This window comes from Notamacropus eugenii, chromosome 6 (genome assembly GCF_028372415.1).
Source record: "Notamacropus eugenii isolate mMacEug1 chromosome 6, mMacEug1.pri_v2, whole genome shotgun sequence".
NCBI lineage: Eukaryota > Metazoa > Chordata > Mammalia > Diprotodontia > Macropodidae > Notamacropus > Notamacropus eugenii.
The window spans coordinates 150,420,739-150,444,176 of NC_092877.1; the positions used below are offsets into that span (position 1 = coordinate 150,420,739).

At 34.9% G+C, this 23,438-nt stretch overlaps 1 protein-coding gene across 3 annotated transcripts in view; it reads right to left on the reverse strand.

Moving 5' to 3' along the window:
• Window positions 1-23,438, reverse strand: part of FBXW7 (F-box and WD repeat domain containing 7) — a 289,833-nt gene that overhangs the window by 107,968 nt on the left and 158,427 nt on the right. Inside the window, exon 2 of one of the 3 annotated variants that reach the window (XM_072621262.1) lies at window positions 13,035-13,120. The exons of the other annotated variants lie outside the window; for them this stretch is intronic. The gene's annotated coding sequence lies outside the window, so the exon portion shown is untranslated. The remainder of the gene's footprint in view (window positions 1-13,034; window positions 13,121-23,438) is intronic. 3 annotated transcript variants of the gene reach the window in all.

A 23,438-nucleotide genomic window follows, 5' to 3' on the forward strand; every position in this document is an offset into this window, starting at 1 on the left:
AAACCTTATATTCTTCCAAATCATTTTATCAGTTTTTTTTAGTTGCCCAAAGCAGGGGGTTTGGATTCAGTCCAAGGGTCACACTTGAGGCCCTAGAAGACCACATGTGGCCTTGAGGTTGCAGGTTTCCCACTCCAAGGCCAACCACAATACTGACTTACTGAACAAGTCTACCCATGACAGAAGGTAAAAACCTTTAACACAATCCCCACGAAGGCAAACAGCAATAGCATCATACACATTTGGAGAAGTTTAACACAGCATTTCATACACAAATTGGAATAGATACCACTAGAAGGTTATCTGTTAAGAGTTCATGTCTTTTTATTATTCTGTCATTAACGTTCCACATAGTTAAAGAAACAAAGTACGTTTTGAAGGGAAAATGAATTTAAGAATAAGTTAACTTATAGACAATAAGAATATATTTATCTACTCAAGCAAAAGAAGAGGTTTTACTATGCACAAAACTTTTTTCCAGCTACGATTAAAAATAACAAAGCTTTTTACCTTTTTAAAACTTTTACTTGCAGTCTAAGAAGCTGCTTTCTAATTTCTACTCTAGAAAGAAGATTTTTTTTTGTTTTTTGATAAAATAAAATAAATTTCATTGCTGATGAAGATGACAAGAAACTACATATGACACAAAAATTCTATTTCTTTGCAATTCAAATAAAAAATCAGAAACATTTAGTAAGTAAACTTTTATAAGGCAACATAATAGGGAACACAAATACAAAATTGAGAGTCTCTGATTTCAAAGAGTTTACCTTATATTGAAGGTATATAACAGATTCACAGAAAAGCAAACAACAGATATCTGCAAAATAAATAGAGTGATGGGGAAGAAGCAAGGAAAGAACTGGAGACACCACAGAGCCAAATCTGATGTCATAAGGATAACAAAAATCTAAATCATTAAGTGATGCAAAAAAGTATCTTATATCACTAACTCTTTATAAATTTCTTTTTAAAGTATCTATTTCCCCCTCTGTAGGAACTTGGAAGAGATTTTAGGTAGTGGCAACTTAGTTGAATCTCCTTTTTATAAGGAAAGAAATTGAGCACGAAAAGAAGTTAAATGAAATTACTTGCTTAAGGATACAAGGCAACAGTATTTTGACTTCCAATCATTACTTTTTTCAATTATTACAGTTCTTTCATTCCTTTATCATTCTAATGTTTGATAAATTATGTTGCTGAAATATTTGGGTCAAATTAATGCTTATATTTAAGTGATAACAAAATATCTATAAACTTCCACTAGTAGAAATTAAGTTTAGACCAACATATACTAACATCTTACATCATCTATCATGATTAGCATGAAATGATTATGAGACCTGAATATTAAAGGCCATTTTCTTTAATTTAAAGAAAATTTGATTAAATACCTTTTCAGGCATAGTTGAGGGGTGAATTCTTAATCAAACAAGATGGAAATCACAAAAGATATACTAGGTAATTGATTATGCAAATATGCTTTTATATTAAAAAAAATCAATGAAGCCTTCATTTAGCTTTCAAACAGGAAAATCTTTGCACCAAATATTTCTGCTGAGGACTGATATCCAAGAGGCATACTGGGAACTAAGACAATTCTCTAAGACCAAGAGCCATGATAAATTGTTAAAGGATATGTTAAAAAATAGTTCTTCTTTCAAAAACTATTAGCAACCAATTAAACAATGCTTGTAAATCAGACAGAAATTTCACTTCATCCTCATCAAATTGGCAAAGAAGACAAAAGATGAGAAGAGGCGATACTGGAGGCAATATATAAAGGTAAGAATAATAATATATTGTTAATATAACTGTGAATTAGTCAAAACATCCTGGAAAGCAATTTGGAATAATGCTAAGTAATTAAAATGATCTCACTAAAATGATAAAGGTCCCATGTGAATTAAAAAAAAAACAAAAAACCTTAGACAAGCACTTTTTTAAATCAGAAAAAAAGCAGAAATCACAGATGCCCATCAATAATGGAATAGTTAAACAAAATACATACAATAGGGTACTACTGTTCAATAAAAAATAATGAACATGAAGAATACAGGAACTATTCACACGGACTTTTTCGTCATTTTACTTTCATATAAAATTCTGTTTTGTTCTATGTATAGTGAAATATTAAGCTCATAATTTAAAAAGGAAATAAGAAGAATGGAGAGAACTACAGGAAAATTACTAATATGAACTGATGAAAAGTGAAATAAGCAGGATAAGCAAAACAATGTACATAAACATCAAATAAATGATACAACAACAAAGCGTCCTCCTGAAGCTGAATCCTACGATTACAACTTCCATGCTCAACACTAGAAAAAGAAAAGAAACCTTCCTCCTTCTTTTCAGAATAAGGGCATCATGACTGCAGTGACATGCAAATAGGTGCACATCAAGTTTGTTGGAAATGCCTTATCCTTACTTACATTCGTTTTTATTCTTTGTTACAAGGGAAGGTTCACTGGAAAGAGAAGGAAGGAAGAGATATACAAGGAATTCCAAAAGTCAGTGCAGTTTTAAGTATTTGGAAATAGAGGTACAGAAAAACAAAAGTTTAAAACTACATTTTTAGACTTTAAAAAATCTATTATTATAATGATCCACCCTTCTATCACCGTCAGTATTTCATTCCCTCAAAAATGTGAGACTATACTAAAGACCTTGCTTTTCCATCTAATTTTTTTTTACTAATATTTGCATTTCCATCATCTGAATTTCTCTCTCCTTCCCTCTTCTCACACAAACTACACACAAAAACTCACTTCCCTCAAACTACACACAAAAACAAATATTTTAAGAGGAGAAAAAACCAAGTAGGTGACACAATGGATAGATCACTAGACCTAGAATCAGGAAGAGCTGAGTTCAAATTTAGCCTCAGACATTCACTAACTTTATGACTCTGGGGTTCCTTCAACTTAAAAAATAGCACCTACCTCCAGTGGTGTTGTGAGAATAAGACAAGATAATCACAGTATTTATATAATGCTCTAAGATTTAGGAATTGTTCTATTGTTATTACTGCTCATTAAAAAGCCACTTAACAAAACTAGGTAAATCTATCAATACTGAAAATAGTCCAAACCCATAAAATTCTACTTTGGCAAAGAAAGGAGGAAATGCATTTTTTATTTCAATTCTTCTCTGTTACCAAGCTTGATCATTATAATTACATACCATCTAGTTTCCTTTTTCGTTTTTTGAGCTTTGTTGTTGTTTTCATTTACATTGTCACAATCGTTATGCAGTCTTTTCTCCTTCTGCTAATCAGTCTGCCTCGATTCATGTCCTTCCATGCTTCTCTTTTAAAAAATAGAGTAATTTCCTAATATAATCGCAATTCATTTGGTAATTGATGATCATTGACTTTGTTTCTGGTTCTTTACTACCACAAAAGGTGTTGCTATTGAATATTTTGGTGTAAATTATACCTTTTTCTCTTTGACCTCCTTAGAGAATATGCCTAGTAGCACCATCTGAGCCAAAGTATACAGGTACTTTAGTTACTTTCCTTTTTTAGGATAATTTCAAATTGCTCTGAAGAATGACTGGCTCCACCAAAGTATATTAGTATGCCTATTGTTCCATAGTCCTCCAATACTGATCCTACAAAACTCCTTACAAAAGACATCCTTTTCTGATGTTTTCCAAATATTTAATTAAATAAGAACGAAATGGCATCCAGAGATGCCACCAAATATATATATATATATATATATATATATATATATATATATATATATATATATATATATATATATATATATATATATATATATATATATATATGTAACACCTACCAGACTAAAGATGGCAGGAAATCTGAAGTCACTCACTTTAAGTCTGGCAGGACTCTCTGTCCCTCCATCCTGACTCACATTTCCTCATAAGGTCATACTTAGTATGTATTCTGTTCTTACAGCTCTGCTCTTCATTCCCCCACTTACAAATATTTCATAAAGGTCTTTGCAGACTTCTTTTCCTTCCTCACACTCATCAATTTTAATTGCATTATATCACATTTCATTAATATACCACAATTTAAATGGTCTCATGGGTAGGCATTTTGGTTGCTTCCAGTTTTTTTTTGCAATTACAAATACTACTTTGGAAATGTTTTAAGTTTACTGTATGCCACCAAATAGTATCCAGAAAGATTCTATTGAGTTTTGCAAGTAGACCAGCAATGAATAAGAGTTTGTTTCTCCATAACCCTGTAAACATTTGAGTTTCAATAGTTACAAATTGTTTTTTGCAAACTTCATGAGTACAAAACAAAATTGCTTTATTCTGCAATTTTCTGAGTGTTTTTCAAGAGATTAACAATGATTTGTATTTCTTGTTTTGAAAACTGTTCACAGTATTCAACTTTATCATGGGGAGTTACTACCACTAATTTTTTTTAAACTTCCTTATAAATTTTAGAAGTCAAGTTTTTACCTGTCATATACGCCATAAGCATTTCTCCATTCCAGTGTTCTTTAAATTATATTGCTAAAAATTGTTGTCATTATTACCAGAAGAATCTAATACATCCAAAAATATTGAAGGAAGAATGTGGTAGGCACCTACTACATGTCAGGGACTATGCTAAACAGTTTACAAATATCATCTCATATGATCTTCACAACAACACTAAGAAGTAGGTGTATTCCTATTACCATTTTACAGATGAGGAAATTGAGGTAGACGGAGGCTAAGGAACTTGCTCAAGGCCTTATTGTTACTGTCTGAGACTAGTTTGGAACTCAAATCTTCCAGAGACCAAGCCTAGCACTCAAATCTACTACATCATCTAGTTGCCGAGCATAAGGTAAAACCTATCAATGCTAACCTATAACTTAATAAAGTTTAGGGAGTTATTTAGGCTCAAAGAGTCTTAAGTGACTCCAAAACCATTCAGTTACTCACTATTAGAGGCACTATTTAAACTCAGATATTCCTGACTTTAAGCCTAGTGCTCTCTTCCCTATGCCACGGAACCTCTAATAGAAATAAATAGTATAAATAATATATTCTCTTCTTGCGGCTGTATTCAGGATATTGCATCTCTCATCACACTCCCATCCCCATGCCCCCCAGTACAATGACAATGTAATATGGCACAAGACTGTAACAAGAAAAAGGACTAGAAAAGAATCCAAGTAAATGAAATATGATGATTTAAGGCAAACTGCCTGTCTTTGAGAGCTGGTGCTTATTTTTTTGGTTGTTACATTAGGAGGAGTGGATACATCATTAGCCATCGAGTGATAAATATTTTTCCCCACAACAACTCATGATGTCTACTAATTTTTTTAGAGATTGAAAATTTTATTTTTAAATGTGCTAAATTTTATTTTTTTGCATCCATCTAAATTATAATTCTTGAGTTTTTTCTCATCCATTGTGCATGTCATTTTATTATGAGCTTTTCTAATTCTGAATGAGTTCTGCATACATGGTAAAAATGCATTGCTGCTTGGTTGTGATTAATAACCTTTTAAAAATGCAGTACTCTATTCGAGAAGCTAATGTTCTGTTTAGCAAACATTTAGTATCTATATTTAACTAGGGAATATGTATTAGTTTTACCAGGGTATTAAGATCAATGACATAAATGCTTTATAAAAATATTAGATAGTATTCTTTCTCTATATTTGAATGATCTATATAATCTACAAACATTTGTTCTTGGAAAAATTGAAAGAATTCAGCTATGAGTTACCCAGGCTAAGCATTTTGGAGGAAAGTGGGAAAGAGGGGAGAGGAACAGAAAATGTGATGACATTTATTTCTCTGATGTTTATTTAAATTATTAATTTCCTGTTTTGTCAGTCCTAAAAATGTTATTTTTAAAATAACTGCTTTCCTTTAAATTCACAAATTTATTATTAGACTATATCTATGCATCTTAACAGCTAATAATATTCTTAATTTATTCTGTTTTGCATTTATTGTGATCTTTTTTTCCACTGGTAATCCTGATTTCATTTTTATATTAAATTTATCAATGATCTATCAATTTCATTTTCTCCCAAGATAAACAGTTTATATTTATCAATCAATTCACTTAGCTTTTTTAAATTTTCTACACTTTTTATTTCTACTCAGCTTTATAATTTCTTTTTAAAAAAATTTAATAGATGTCATCATGAGTTGTTGTGGCCAAAAGAATTTACCACTTCATGGCCATGCTGAAGAACCTCAATGAACTTTGCTAATGGGATCCTTTTCTGACAGACACAAGCAAACTTTTCCCAGCTTGATGGGCCCTGAAAGAACTTATGTTTCACTAGCATAGTCTGCAGGAATCCAGAGTGACCTTCATGTCATTATGACACACTAGAAGAGAACTGCAAAGGAGGCTAAATTACCACAGAAATGAGATACCACAATTCAATGGCAAGTAATGCTTTAACAAAAAAGGCATTTGAAAAAACTGACAACTAACAAAATATTACTTTAAACATTTCAAATGACTAACATGTAAATGAAAAAATCTTTAAAATAAAAATAGATTCAGAAAATTAAATATTCTATAATAGCATATTGCACAATCTAGTAAGCACACCTATGAAATTAATGTGAATTCACATACAAATGTTTATACAAAATATTCAAGTTCTTTATAAATAATAAAAAATTAATGCACTAATATTTTAACAACAAATCATATAATACAATTATTATTTTAAAAATTTAAGCCATCTGAAAGAAAAAAAAAACCTCCATTATCTGCACCAAGGGATATGGGATAATTCAAATACTAAAATTATACATAATCCACTATTACCTTTCATTAGCAAGAAGAAAGATCATCCCAGGATGCCCCAAGGCAGCAGAAAATCTCGTAGGGAACCAGCCCATAGTAACCCACAGCATGCTGTTTCCCAGTTATGGCAGGGAGAATTCTGAGACTTAATCCACATGTAAGCAATGGAGAATAGAATAAAAACATTTAGATGTGATTTTTGGAGTGTTAGTCTACATGAACTTTCTAAATTAATTCTTAAATATATCCTCTCTACATATACAGAACAATGAGTCATCCTGATGAATGGTCACTGGACCCAGATGGCTCTGGAGGAGAAGTGAGGAGGGTGACGTGCACAGTCCTCCCTCCCTCAAAACCAAGTCACAAAACAAAAATCACATCTAAATGTGATTCTCTATTGCTTATGTGTAGATTAAGTCTCAGGATTTTCCCTGCCATAACTGGGAAGCAGCATGCTATGGGTTACTATGGGCTGGTTCCCTACGAGATTCTCTGCACTTGCAAGTCATGGTATCATTTCTCTGATGTCACGGTCTTCTTCAAAAACAAAGGATGAACACACTCAATATAGAACAATCCCTTTTTCTAATCATTCAGGAGAATTTTAGCGTACACAAAATAATTGTCACGTATAATTGTAATACCAATCAGCAATTGCAATGACTAGACTTAAGGTGCAGTTAGTGTTACTAACTGTAATACTATAAATGAGACAAAGAGTGACTGGTTCAGGGAGCCTAAGTATGCTTGCCAAACCTGGAGATTAAAAGAGTAGGAAAAGGGAGGGCCCTAGTAACTGAATAAGAAGACAGGAGAAGGATAGGAAGTCCTCAGCTGGTTGGGCAAAAGAAAAATACAACAATAATTTGGTAATATAATAACCACATTCTTATAAAATTACATTGATTGGGAATGGACTATGCAAGATATGTCTATAGAGTTTATACCTTTGTGAGATATTTCCACTTATATCTGGTGGATTCACTACAAAATTAAACCAGAATATGACTTAAATAACACTGATATAAAATTTAATTTACCACCAAGTTTTCAATGCTTCACGTTGATATTCTACATATAAGAACCCAGCATGACATCTAAGTCTGGCTCTCTCCAAAGGGACTAAGATTCTCACTAACTGGATGAAACTGACCTAATGACACAATTACCTGAGATCATTCCCAGAGCAGTGTAGAAGGACTTAGTAATTTACCTACCCCTTATATATGTATATGTATATATACAACTATATACAAAGCCATATATATGGCAGCTAAATAACACAGAAGACAGAGCATATGGTCTGAAGTCAGGAAGACCTGAGTTCAAATTCAGCCTCAGACACTAATCTCTTAAAGGGGCCTAAGGAAAGCACCTGTCTCCCAGGGTTGTTGTGAAAACCGAATGCAATTAATTATAATTTAATGTGCTCAGCACAATGCCTGGCACATAGTAAGCACTATATAAATGTAACCTATTGTTATTGTTGTATGTGTTGTTGTTATTATTATACTACACACATATGAAATCAACACCCAGGGAAGGCTTAAAGAGAAGGGAAGGGAAGATGGTGTCAGGAAGGGGGTAATCAAATTGTCATAAAAAAAGCAACATGAAGTTTCAGGAAGTAGACAGTAATGGGGACGGGGGGTGGGGCGGGGAAATATAACTGGTTAAGTAGCAAGGTCCATGTCCAACAGGCGCTGAATATATGTTTAGCATCAGGTGGAAATGCCACTTCTTCCTCACTTCCTATCCAGACCACTTTGGCTTAAGGCTACCTGGTCCAGACAGGTCCGCTAGGGGGCCTCTCCTAATCAGAGAATCCACTTCCTGTAAATACATACATACTAGCTGTGTCTCTAAGCAAGTCAATTAACCTCTCAATGCCCTAAATTCTCTTAAGATTATAAATTGCAAAGAAGATGCAAAGCTCAAAGCATCAGTGCTTTAATGAACTTTAGAGTTAATTGAGACCAATCCCCTGTTTCTACGGATGAAGAAGTTAAGGATCCAGGATCACACAGCTAGAAGTATCTGAGATAGGATTCAAAGTCAGATCTTTTTGACTCCAAATCCATTGATGCTACTCTGGTTCTTTTCTGAACCGGTACAGGGAGTTTCTTCATTCAGGAGTTATCTATACCAACGAAATTAGAAGTCTAAGGATAAAAAAGAAAAAAAATTGACTAGTTTTGTATTACTTATAAATTATAAAGTAAGCAGAAAAGGGATTTTTAGGAATTTAGTTGCTAAAAAAAATTCTACAAATTATAATTATCTAATCTGTGGGAATTATTAAGCCATTGACCACAAATAAGGTTAAAATAGGAAAAAGTTGCAAACAGGACAAGACAGCCTAAGTTGACTTGAAAATAACCTACATGCATCATTTTCTGATATATGCATACACAGTGGGGCATGTGAAATGGAAAATTATTTTCTTGGAGAAAAATAACTTGCAACGTATATTTAAATCATAGACTTTAAAAATTTTAAATACAAGGAAGATGAATGAAAAAGCACTTCTCATAAGCACTATTGCTGAGTATGCAAAGAGAAAAGAGAGGCAATATGAGCTATTCTCATTGGAGGAGATCTTGCATAAAATAAGAGGGTTCAGGTTCAACTGCTGGGGGTATAGACAAGCCTACTGATCTTAATGCTGAAAGTTCCTAAATGATCTCACCAGTGAGAAAGAGCAAAGTACGCCATTTTGATCAAGAGTCTCTAAAAATGATGCAAGTCATTCCTGCCCCCAAAGGCAAGTTATTATCTCAATCCATACGAACGGGCCTAAATATTTTATATAAATTACAACTAAATAGGGGTAAATATATTTAACTCAAGGTACCAGAACATAAGCCTCAAGACTCCCAGTAGTGTTCTCTATCTCCCAAACTGACAGTATACAGCCAAAACCAGATATAACAGAACTAATACAACACAACTTGATAGTGTCATTTACTCCATTTACCACAATTTTACAAAATCATGTTATACTTGCTGAAACACTTGCTTTTTATCATATTTTCTGGATACTACAATCTTGAAGTGCCAATAATTTCCACCAGCAAGTTATTCTACTAAGTTACAATATTAGATATATAAGTGTGTAAGTTATTACAATACTTTGTATAGGGTTCTCTTTTCCTCAACAATAAAATGAATAAATTGGATCATATCCCCGTAAATGTCCTTTTGATTCTAAATTCTATGAATTCACTATTTCTGTAGTGCCTCCTTTAAGAGCTCTCGTTCACCAAAGCTGTAAGCTTTGAGCTCACAGACTAGGATCCCCCAGAGAACTGCTACCCCAAATTCAAAATACTCTATGGATCTGCATTACTAAAATTATAACTAAGAAGCCCTCACAGGCAAATTTTTTTTACCCAATATTGAATCAAGTGACACAACTCAAAGACTTCTTGTGATAATACAGGAAGAAAAATAGCTACAAAATACTACTCCCATGAACCTCTCTGTGGGATCTGTGTGATCATTAGTATAAGGAACTCTGAGAAAGGAAATCCCCTTATAAATACAGATCCGCACCTACCCGACAACTAAATCTTAAGAGAGCTGCTAGGGAGAGGATGTGACAAGCCCAGGTTCACAAAGAGACAGTATTGAGTCATGGTTAGACTTGAACCTGGGGCCTAAGCCTTCCTGAGGTTAACTCTATCAAGTCTGCCAAACTGTCTCTGCTATTTATTTTTTATTTACTTATCCATTTCCAAATTGGCTTCCCCCAAACCCTGTTATAATGTAATTTCTTTCAGGGAAAAGATTGGAATTTTTTACTTTGTATTCTCAGAGCCAAACCAGTGTCTAGCATTTATAAATACATATGAAATAAAGCAATCTAGACCAACCTTCTCATGTTACAGAAGAGGATACGAAGTTACAGAGACCTGAAATGACTTCTTCAATGGCCACTCAAGCAGGCAGTACTCTGAATTTCCTCTACTACCCACAAAAAAGATTAACCAAGAAGCTAAAAGAAAACTGCAGACATTTATTAGAAATACCTAAACATGAGGAAGTACTAGATCTATTTCAAATAAGTTCTTTAAACATAAAAATAAACCATATTGTATCTTGGGACTAGAAGAAATTAGAAATTACAGCCTTAAAACAACTACTGCCAATTACTGCCTGACAGGCCACGTCTTAGAATCCCAAGCTTTCCAGGTGTGACAAGTTTATAATTAACTCAAGTGGGCATACTACAACAGAAATGCACATTTTTACACAGTCTTAAAAACCTGAGCAAGGTAAGAGACCTGAGATCCAAACAAGTCCAGAAAACAAACTGACTTCTGAGTCATAAGTTAAAGGAAAAATAATTCTACTTATTAGCTGAATCAAGGGTTATACCTGAAGATAATGATCAGAGATTCAAAATCATTCCATCTTCATATCATTTGTATAGTTAGTGATGGCGAGAAGAGTTATAGAGTCATTTCAAGGATTGGTGGCAAACAAAACAGAGTCAACTGAGATCTACCACTGAAGTTTAAGATAAGATTCTATCTGAGGTCTAGGGTTTTCCTTAATCAGACAGACAATCTTGTCTAGTCACAAGATTTAATATAGACTATTTCATAACAAGAAGTTTATACCCTAAATAACTCATTCATTAAAATGTAACTACCACAGTCTAATTAATAAAAGGTAGCTAAAATAGAGAACACTAATACAGGGAATGTAATTGAGCTTATACATTTTATAGGGCAAGGTTAACAGAATATCAACAGATGAAAGGAGGGGTGGGATAGACAGAAAGCAGCCATGTTTGCTAAAGAAACATAATCAATAACATTTTAAAGTTAAGCCACATTCACACAGTAACAGTTACTTTAACCCAACTTTTATCTTGTTCAATTTTACATTTTACTTAACTTGTGAGTCTTTAAGCTGATCTGAAAACAGGTGGATTATATACTACATATTTTTAATTTGCTTAATCAATATGCTGTATAACACCTTTAGAGTTGGCTCCTTTGATAAGTAACTCAGTCAAAATTTTATTTTCATGAAACTATGAATTTATATTACATACAACTTATTTCATATATTAAATCTAACATGGCATTACCAACTCTTCTATGCTTCTGAATTTTCTTCTCACTTGTGTATTTTTAAATGTTCTTTTTCTTTTTGACATTACCATTACTACCCTCCAACTTTTCTTCAACAATTCCCCCCCCCACCCTCCGCAAAAAAAGCCCTCCCTAGTAACAAGAAAAAAAAAATATGTTTTACACATTGGCAGGATCTGAAAGTGCCTCATTCTATATTCATGCTCACTTCATTCAGTGTCAGTTCACACAAATTTTCCCGGATGTTTTTTCTTTTTCTGAATTTATCCCTTTGGCCACTTAGTACAGTGCAAAAAATATTACATTACCTTGATATATCATAATGTGTTAAGCCATTCCCTAAGTGATGGATGGGCACAGACATTGTTTTCAGTTCCATGCTACAATAAAAGATGCTGCTTAATTTTTGAACATGTGAGCCCCTTCCTTCTCTGATGTTTTTGGGATATATGACCAGTAGTGGAATCAGAGTCAATACACAGTTTAGAGAATGACAGCATTAAATTTCAAATTCCTTTGCGGGAGAGTTGGAATAGTTCAAGAGTTCTACCATTTCACCTTTATTTTCAACGTAAGAAAATGCTGTGTAACATAAAAACTTTAATAATAAAAGAGCTAACTAAAGATTACCTCCTTTGATCAAAAAATAAAATGTTCTTTCAATTTCATTTTTACGTACAAATTTTGTGCCATTTGATTTTTGTTCAACATGATCTACTGCAATAGCCAGTGTAGAAAATAAAGTTTAAAACTTTCAATATCTGGGATTCTGGGTGAATAATGTAACTAACCAAAAATTTAACAAATATAAAAGGTCTTGTTACCAAGTACTGTGGCAACCATGAGTTTTGATCCTACAAATATCAACAATATTAACTGTACTAACTTGTAAAGATTTGAGCTAGATAATTTAAATTAAGCTCACCTTTTCATAGATGGCATGTTTACTAAAAAGACTGTGATATAGGATTTGTTCCATAATTCTATTATGATAATACCATTTTGCTTGAAATATTTTTCAAACATGATTTTGCATAGTATTAAGTTTTCCAAATTCCAAACATTTTGATGATGCAATCTCATAAGTTCTGTTGGTGGGGAATGGGTGAACTGCTATTGTTGGACCCATGAGCAAATAGGTACAGAAAGCCAAAGAAACTTACTTGCCCAAAGTCAAACTGCAAATCAGTGGAAGAATTAGGAACAGATCTCCTGACTTCAGGTCGAGTGCCCTATCCAGTAGGCCACACTGCACAGACAAAAGAACAAGATTGGAAAAATGAACTCTGCCTTACTATACTATACCACAATACTAAAATACAAATTCTGACATGCTATGCTAAACTATGCTACAATATCTGAAACAGATCCTGGCCACCTCAATCAGCTTGACTGCCCCTCTTTTTCCCACCTTTTCCTCACCCCAGAAGTTCAGAACATTTTGTGTTCATGTATTATCTCCTCTCAGTGGCAAGAAAATGAATTTGGCCAGTGGACATATTGAATTCATTAATTCCACATCCTAGATGCCATATCCTTTTTCTTTGACACTACAGACAAGCCACAGTTAGCTGATATGCAGCTAAGAGCATTATGGCCAATAAGCGGGAGATGAAAGGAGGCAGTGGATGAATGTGTCAGATCAGATGTAGAAGAGGACACACTGAATCAAAAGCAGAATGATATGTTAAAATTTAAAATGCATAAGACAATGCATACAGATAGACAGTACATTTCCACATTGACAAAATGTAGCTAAAAACCAGTCACTAACATCGTTATTACAAAACTTTCATCTATCCTGAGGGAATACATTTCTAGTACTTTTACATCACCAATAAAGGATCACAAAATTCCTATGGTATTTTGTACCAAGTAACATTAATTTAGATAAGTTGTGTAAGATCACAGCTCTAAGGCTGCTAGTATATAATTCGAGAATCTAGAAAATATTTCTATTTGCTCACAAAACTATAAATACATACAAACCAGAATATTAAAACTAGAAATTTTATATAACATAAAACATGCTAAGTATACCAAATGATCAGAAAGGAATGACTTCAACTGTGAACCTCTGAGAGAGGAAGCGGGGAAAACTACTCAAAAATTAAAGTAAGATAAGAGGATAAATTATTGTAAAATTTATAAAGGCATTAAAAGATTACAAATATATAGATATAGATAGATAGATATGGCTTTCATGATGACCCACAGCTAACAAAATAGTACAGTCTGAACTTCTCATGAATCACATTTACCTCAGTTGTACAGCCCCAATTAAGAAACAAAATTATTCCAAATCTCTTTCCAATGGGACAGAACTAAAAGTACAGAAAAATAAACTTATTCCTTCCAACTTGACACAGGCAATATTATCAGTTCTTTAGGAAATGTACTGTCTTGGAAATCCAAATATGTCCACAACACTCCATTTTAAGTTCTTATCAATTAGCTAAAAGGCTAACAGGTTGCTTTCGGCCATTTCGTATTTATTAGAAAATCAATTGTAACTGTAATAGAAGACATAAGAAGACTGCCTGATTATTACAGAAAGGAGCATGATCTAATTCCCAGTTCTACCATGGGTGTATATACTGTAGTGCTGAACTAGCAAATATATATGTGCCAAGAATCTCCCAACTTAAAAAGGAAAAAGGATAATTTCCCTCATCTACATAATTATGCTATTTATAGAATTATAAAGCAAAATTTTTAGCAAACTACAATATGAAAAATGACTTTATCTACAGAATATGTAAACTTTACAGAAAAACTTCAAGGTAGTTACAGAGCAGAAAAGATGGTCTTAAGTTTAATAATATTGAAAATGACAAGGATAAAAAGATAAAATATCATAACTAGATAGAGACAAATTGGACACCTAACAAATGGTATTTTTCTCCTCAGGTCATAATTAAATAAATGGAGTATGTGTGGTGGGGGAAGGGGAGACACACACACACTTAATTATACAGCCAAGTCCTCTCAAAAGTATTCTTCTTAGTGGGAATTCCTTTCTTTTAACTCTTAGTAAGGCCAGAATTTAATATTGCTACAACTATTTATAAGTTAATTTGGAGTTCTTGTGGATATTACAATTTTTTAAAATGAAGGTTGCTACCATCCTTTTCAAAGTACCATAATTATTTCCAAAAGAAAATGATAGTGATGATTTCTGCACCAGAATTAAACACACAAATATATGTATACATATATATGTAATAGATTCTGGTGCTAAAAGTTCCTCAAACGATCATCTGCTCTCAGCCTCATAGCTAAAAGGAAACTTAGATGACATTTTGTTCAATAAATGGCAATCAAACATAAGAATTCCAGTGACAGGAAAGTTACAACCTCCAGAAACAGACTACAACATCTCACTTTTGGAATAGTCTACATGTGAAGAACACTTTCTTTGCCTGAAACATACATATAGCTCTTTACAACTTTCACATTTCATTCCTAGTTCAGCCCTCCAGGGCAAAACAGAGTAAGTCTAATCCTTCCAGGTGACACAGACTTTCAAATATTTCAAGGCAATTATTATTTCAGCCCGTCTTTTTTCTTCCCTCCAAGTTCCTTCAACCGACTTCATCCCACTACCTTTAAGGAGACAAGATTATTTTTTTACAAATGAGACAAGTGATCCTCCCCACAGGTTAAGTGGCATGTCCAAGGTTGCAGAGCTAGGCTTTATTGGTGTTATGGAAGGGTAACGAGGGGGTGAGGATGGTGGCTAAAACTCTTTCTGCTTCTTACAAAGTATTTTTTCCACTAGATGGTTTCTGAGATATCTTCCAACTGTAGTAAAAGCAAAATTTCTACTAAAATTTCCTGGAAAAGATGACCTGCAAAATCCAAAACACATTGTCTATGGCCCTTCCTAACCTAACCCACAGCAGAGGTTGAAAACTTCATATCTAAAGGATTACTAATGGCTGCTCTACTATTCTCTACTCCAAAATTATCTAGAACCCTTCAACATAAATGGTTTCTTTCTTGGAAAGTCTGGATAGTGAACTTTGCAGTCATTTACAAAAGACCTCAGAAGCCATATAGTGGAACCTGTACCTGCACAATACAATGCTAATAACAACAATGATAACGGCAACTAACATTTATATAGCACTTTAAGTTTGAAAAAGACTTTATAAATATGTTCTCATTTTATCCTCACAACAACCCTGAGAGGTAGGAACTGTTGTTACCATCTTTATACAGACAAGGAAACAGACAGAGGCAAAGTAATTTGTGCCAGGTTACATAGTTAAATGTTAGAGGCGAGATGTGCAGTCTTCCTGACTCTGCCAAGTCCAGCACACACCCACTACACCCCTGAGCAGACTCTTGTGAAAATCTTGACAAAGTGATCATCCAATGTTTGTTTAAAAGGCTCCCATTGGTGATAAATTCATTATATTTGAGGCAGAAATCCACATTTAGCTAAAATCTGCTTCTCTGTATCTTCTACCCACTGTGGAAGGAGGGATGACATCCATGGCTCTTGTCTGACTTACACCTATAAACTTTGGTCCAGGATCTAATAAGGTGCAAATTCTTCACTTAAATCCAATTCACTTGTAAGCCATGGCATCACCTTTCTGATGTCATGGTCCTCTTCCAGAACAAAAAACAAACAATAACAGGGATGATACCAATGACTTGTCTAATTTATAGATACAAAGTTTGGTCCAGGATCTAACAAAGTACAGATCCAGTCATATGAATTCATACATAAATAATAAGCATTATCAGCACTGTCAAAGCTACCCTTAAGCTTAGGTAAAGGATAGAAAGTCTATGGGCATAGCTTGAATTCAAAGTTATTAAGAAAAAGAAAAACAAAGAAGGGACTGTTAAAAAGAATGGCTCAAGAAAAGATTCCAAATTCTTCGGTCCCCCCCACTCCCATCCCAGAAATTACTACAGACACACTATGTCAACCACAACTATTTCAAGGCAAGTTATTTGACTTCCTACAAGCCTTTATTGTTCAGCCATTTCTGTTGTGTCCAACTCTTCTTGACATCCTTTGGGGTTTTCTTGGCAAAAAATACTAGAATGCTTTGCCATTTCCATCTCCAGGTCCTTTTACAGATGGGGAAACTGAGACAAACAGGGTTAAGTTACTTACCCAACACCACAAAGCTGGTAAGAATCAGAGGCTAGACTGGAACTCAGGAAGATGAGTCTTCCTAACTCCAGGTCCAGTGCCCTAGTCACTGCTCCACCTGGCAGCACTGATGAGCCTCAGTACCCCATAAAGTAAACTGTAGATAGCAGGTACTTAATATTACTTGCTCAAAAAAACTCTGTTAGTATACGAAATATCTAAAGGATATTTCTGAATACATTTGCAAAGGTGATCAATCATACAAAAAATCATTGTGGTAGATATGATTTAAAAACATAGTTCTTCTCATATAATCTCTCAGCCCAATTTCTCCTAAATTGAGAAACATGCTAACATTTAACACACTATACCCATGTCGACATAAACAGTAAGCAGGCAGATGCATGGCAAGGGGAAAAAGCATCAAATCTGAAGTCAGATGAACATTCTTGGGTTCATATTCATATGTTACCTAAGTAGTCTTAGTAAAGTTGTTTCTTTGGGGCTGTTTCCTCATTAGTAAAAATGAAAGGCTTAGGCTACATGACTTTCACAGTTCATTCTAGCTCTAAATCTACAGTACTTTCAACAGGTCCTAGATGAATAATGATCTTAACTCCCAAAATGCCCACAAATATTTGACAACTTAGTTAGACAACTCAGAGGCACAGTAAATATAGCACAGGATTTGAGGTCAGACAGACCCAAATTTGAACGTTGTCTCAGACACTTAATAGCTGTGTGACCCAGGGCAAGTTACTTTAACTTATGTCTGCCTCAGTTTCCTCACCTGAAAAATGAGGATAAACTAGCATTTACCTCACAAAGCTGTTGTAAGAATCAATAGAATTAACATATGTAAAATGTTTTGCAAACCTTAAGGAGTATATAAATGTTAGGTACCATAAGGGCTACAAATTAAATTCTTGTTTGAAATAACTCAGTATATTTTCTTTTTTTTTTTAATTTATTTATTTAACTTTTAACATTCATTTTCACAAAATTTTGGGTTCCAAATTTTCTCCCCATTTGTCCCCTCCCCCCATCCCAAAACACCGAGCATTCTGATTGCCCCTATCACCAATCTGCCCTCTCTTCTATCCCTCCCTTCCCTTGTCCCCATCTTCTCTTTAGTCCTATAGGGCCAGATAACTTTGTATACCCCATTACCTGTATTTCTTATTTCCGAGTGGCAAGAACAGTACTCAACAGTTGTTCCTAAAACTCTGAGTTCCAACTTCTCTTCATCCCTCCCTCCCCACCCATTCCCTTTGGAAGGCAAGCAATTCAATATAGGCCATATCTTTGTAGTTTTGCAAATGACTTCCATAATAGTCATATTGTGTAAGACTAACTATAATTCCCTCCATCCTAACCTGGCCCCCATTGCTTCTATTCTCTCTTTTGATCCTGTCCCTCCTCAAGAGTGTTGACTTCAAATTGCTCCCTCTTCCCATTGCCCTCCCTTCCATCATCCCCCCCACCCTGCTTGTCCCCTTCTCCCCCACTTTCCTGTATTGTAAGATAGGTTTTCATACCAAAATGAGTGTGCATTTTATTCCTTCCTTTAGTAGAATGTGATGAGAGTAAACTTCATGTTTTTCTCTCACCTCCCCTCTTTTTCCCTCCACTAAAAATTCTTTTGCTTGCCTCTTTTATGAGAGATAATTTGCCCCATTCCATTTCTCCCTTTCTCCTCCCAATATATTTCTCTCTTACCCCTTAATTTCATTTTTTTAAGATATGATCCCATCCTATTCAATTCACTCTGTGCTCTGTGTGTGTGTGTGTGTGTGTGCATGTGTGTAATCCCACCAACTACCCAGATACTGAAAAGTTTCAAGAGTTACAAATATTGTCTTTCCATGTAGGAATGTAAACAGTTCAAGTTTAGTAAAGTCCCTTATGACTTCTCTTTGCTGTTTACTTTTTCATGCTTCTCTTCATTCTTGTGTTTGAAAGTCAAATTTTCTTTTCAGCTCTGGTCTTTTCATCAAGAATGCTTGAAAGTACTCAATTTCGTTGAAATACCATTTTTTCCCCTGAAGTATTATACTCAGTTTTGCTGGGTAGGTGATTCTTGGTTTTAGTCCTAGTTCCTTTGACTTCTGGAATATCATATTCCATGCCCTTCGATCCCTTAATGTAGAAGCTGCTAGATTTTGTGTTATCCTAATTGTATTTCCACAATACTTGAATTGTTTCTTTCTAGCTGCTGGAATTTGGCCACAATGTTCCTAGGAGTTTCTCTTTTTGGATCTCTTTCAGGAGGTGATCAGTGGATTCCTTGAATGCTTATTTTGCCCTCTGGTTCTAGAATCTCAGGGCAGTTTTCCTTGAGAATTTCATGAAAGATGATGTCCAGGCTCTTTTTTTGATCATGGCTTTCAGGTAGGCCCATAATTTTTAAATTGTCTCTCCTGGATCTATTTTCCAGGTCAGTTGTTTTTCCAATGAGATATTTCACATTATCTTCCATTTTTTCATTCTTTTGGTTTTGTTTTGTGATTTCTTGGTTTCTCATAAAGTCATTAGCCTCCATCTGTTCCATTCTAATTTTGAAAGAACTGTTTTCTTCAGTGAGCTTTTGAACCTCCTTTTCCATTTGGCTAATTCTGCTTTTGAAAGCATTCTTCTCCTCTTTGGCTTTTTGAACCTCTTTTGCCAATTGAGTTAGCCTATTTTTCAAGGTGTTATTTTCTTCAGCATTTTTTTGGGTCTCCTTTAGCAAGGTGTTGACCTGCTTTTCGTGCTTTTCTTGCATCTCTCTCATTTCTATTCCCAGTTTTTCCTCCACCTCTCTAACTTGATTTTCAAAATCCTTTTTGAGCTCTTCCATGGCCTGAGCCCATGGAGTATTTATTTTGGATGTTTGGGATACATAAGCCTTGATTTCTACGTCTTTCCCTGATGTAAGCATTGTTCTTCCTCATCAGAAAGGAAGGGAGGAGATATCTGTTCACCAAGAAAGTAACCTTCTATGGTCTTATTTTTTTTCTCCCTTTTCTGGGCATCTTCCCAGCCAGTTACTTGACTTCTGAGTGTCCTTTCCACACCCACCTTGCCTCCAGATCCACCCAGTCAGCAACTGGGGTCTGAGATTCAAATGCTGCTTCCCCGCCTCAGGGCTTTTGGTGGGGGCGGGGCTGCTATTCAGTGTGAGATTAAGTTCAGGTGCTCAGGTTGGGGCAAGGCTGCCTCACAGGGCTCAGTTCCCTCAGGTGGTTTATGTGGAGACCTTCAACAATGGATCCGAGCTCCTGCCTGCTTTGGGAGCCCCTGTCTGTTGCTGCCTCCACTGCTGCCTCCCGAGGGGGCCTGAGTTATGGGGACACCCCACTCCCCTCTCGGCCAGCCAAAAAGACCCTCTCACAGACCTTTGGCACCTGTGAGTGGAGAGACCTGGGCGGCCACTGGAGATTCCATCCATGAAGCCTGCTCGGATCTGCTCCTCTCAGTGCCTCGAGGCCAAGGCAGGGATGGGCTGTGCTCCAGGTCTGGTATGCGACAGACCTTTCGAGTCAGTTTTTCAGGGCTTTCTGGAACAGAAATCTCCTCTGCTCCATTGTTCTATGGCTTCTGCTGCTCCAGATTTTGTTGGGAGTTCTTCTTTACAGGTATTTTATGGGCTGTGGGTTTGGAGCTAGCATATGTGTGTCTTTCTACTCTGCCATCTTGGCTCCTCCAACTGAGTATATTTCCAAAAAATTATTAGTGTATTCATTATTTGAGATCTTTTTCAGAAAGTGCCAATCACAGGACATTCTTCTACACATACGGACACTTCCCTCATAATATATGATTGTACATAAAGTACTAAATAAAGGATTACAAAATACAGATTTATTAAGCAATGATTATCTCTACAAAACAGAATACATAAATTTCAGGGTCTTCTATATAAGGGGAAAGGATCACAAAAATTAGTCCCTCAAGAGGCATAAATGTCTTGAAAAATCACTTTAACTATGGCCAAAAAAGGAACTAGTTATTCTGTTATTATTCCAGTATTAAACTGGAAAGGCTAGAATCATCAGGTTTAATTTTAAGCATCCTCTGACCTCCTAAATGAAATGCTTATTCAAGCTATCAAAGTGATTATTGATTCAGACTTCCCACTGGCATTATCTCCCTTCTCTCTATCCAAAAACATTAGTATATACAGTGGTTCACAAGTGCCTACAGAAGAGCTAATTACTGTTTGTATCATACTACATAACACAAACAGGCCTTTCACCTCCCTCCACTATCTCTGAACCTATCCTGCATCAACTGGTGTTTCAGATCCTCCCCACTCCACGCATCTACAACTGGGTCAGAAGAACTTGACTTAAGCTGATCCAGCCATCTAAACATTCTTCCCTCTGTGCAAAGATGCTTTGTTCCCAGATCTGAAACTTAAAAAAGAATTCTTCAATGTAAGTATTTTTCAGTCACAAGCAGACCATCTTTTTATGTACAGATCTCTCATACACAAATAGAAGTCTTAAGACTCTTACTCTAAACAGCAAAATAATCTAAAGAAATAGAAAATGGGAAAGCTAAATTTCAACTAGTTTTCTCTCTAGATGAATGTTTGGAGATGATCTATTGTTAGTCATTTTTAAATTAGTTCTTTTATATTCACCCCTTAACTGATTCAATAATTCCTTTGTGGACCTTAAACTAGACTGCTTGGTCACTAAGATACAAATTTAAAATTAAAAGATTACATATGGCTAATTAACTCTTGATGTAGTCTCCTGAAACCCAAAATGATTATAAGTATGCACACATCAATCAACTAACATATTGATTACCTACTGTGTACAAGGTATTGCAATAATAATATTATGAGAAATGGATATAAGAATCTCTGCTTAAGTTAGCATATCTACAGGTAATAACTAATAGCTGGACAATAGAGTGGATAGGGTGGAGGACCTGATTTCAAATTTAGCCTCAGACACTTTCTAGTTGTGTGAACTTGGACAAGATATTTTATCTGTCATCTTCGTTTCCTTATCTGTAAAACAGCGATACCAACAGCACCTATCTCCCAGGGTTGCTGTGAGAATAAAAAGAGGTAATATTTACAAAGTGATGTGCCAACCTAAAAGTGTTATATAAAAGCTATTTTAACAATGTAAATAATTAGAAAATGAACAACTTGGGCAAGTCATTACATCTTTTCAGAATTCAGTGACCTCAGCTGTAAAAGTAGCCTGAGGCAAAAAGCTATTCGTGTGTAATCTATGTGGAAAGAGTGTTAGTTTCAGAGTCAGAAGTTCAGGGTTTGAATTCTGGCTCTCCTACTTACTGTTTAACATTACCATTTGACATACCTCAGTCTCAGTTTGCTGACTGGTAAAAATGAGAAGACTTGCCTACCTGGCTTCAGAGGTCCTGCTAGCTCTAAATCTAGGACCCTGTGGGCCATCTAAATACTACCTGTCCATCCAAGTCCAGCTTAAATCCTACCTTTTTGGTGACTAAGATCTAAGATCACTTACTATTCTGTCTCCCCTTTCTCTGAAATGCAAATAAGACTATTGTTAATTATTGTTTTATTGGTATGTTCACCACCCATTGCACGTAGCCATAAACATTTTGTAATTCAGTAGAATACACCAAGAGTTCACAGTAGAATATCTTCAAAGTTCTGCCATATAATAACTTCTCATTTGATAGAATGAATTAAGTTTTCAATAGACACATCAAGAAGTTTCTGTATAATTGAAGAATGACTCTTAGATGAACTTTATATAATTTTGCCAAATTTAGATGAAAATTTTGCTAAAATTACCTATCCAATCCTGCCTTCTAATGTATTATATAATAAAATAATTTTATTTATGGTACGAGATCAATATAGAAATGATATGCCCAAATGGCACAGACTCCTATTTTTTGGCTTCTGTCCACTTCCTCCTTTTATCTCCCTATTAACTGTCACTTTATCTTATCAATGAACACTTCTAACAATACACCTTCCTCTCCTAATCTGCCATGGTATTGAAAAATAGACAGACAAGTTGGTTAGATTTATAGTTTACTTTTAAAGTAAGGCAAGTAAGAGACTGATGGACTTTCTTATGAATAAAATACATACTCTATTTTATGAATGAAGTTTGTGACCTGTTTTGCCAGACTGGGCTCTTTTTTTTTTTTTTTTTTTTTTTTTTTTGCTTATTTCTGGGATTTTGGACATGTCTGGGTATAAAAACAAAAAGAATTTCAGGGCCTTAGAGATCATCTGGTCCAAACAATGGATGAGAAAACTGAGGCCCTGAGAATTTTCCCTTATGTTTTTATTCTGACAAACTACTGCCCCATCTCTCTCTTCCCTTCCCTTGCCAAACTCCAGAAACAATCATAATATCACTTATTCCTCAGACCATTCTATTTGGCTTCTGACTCTTATCACTCAACTAAAACTGTTCCTGCAAATGTTACTAGCAAAATATAGAGG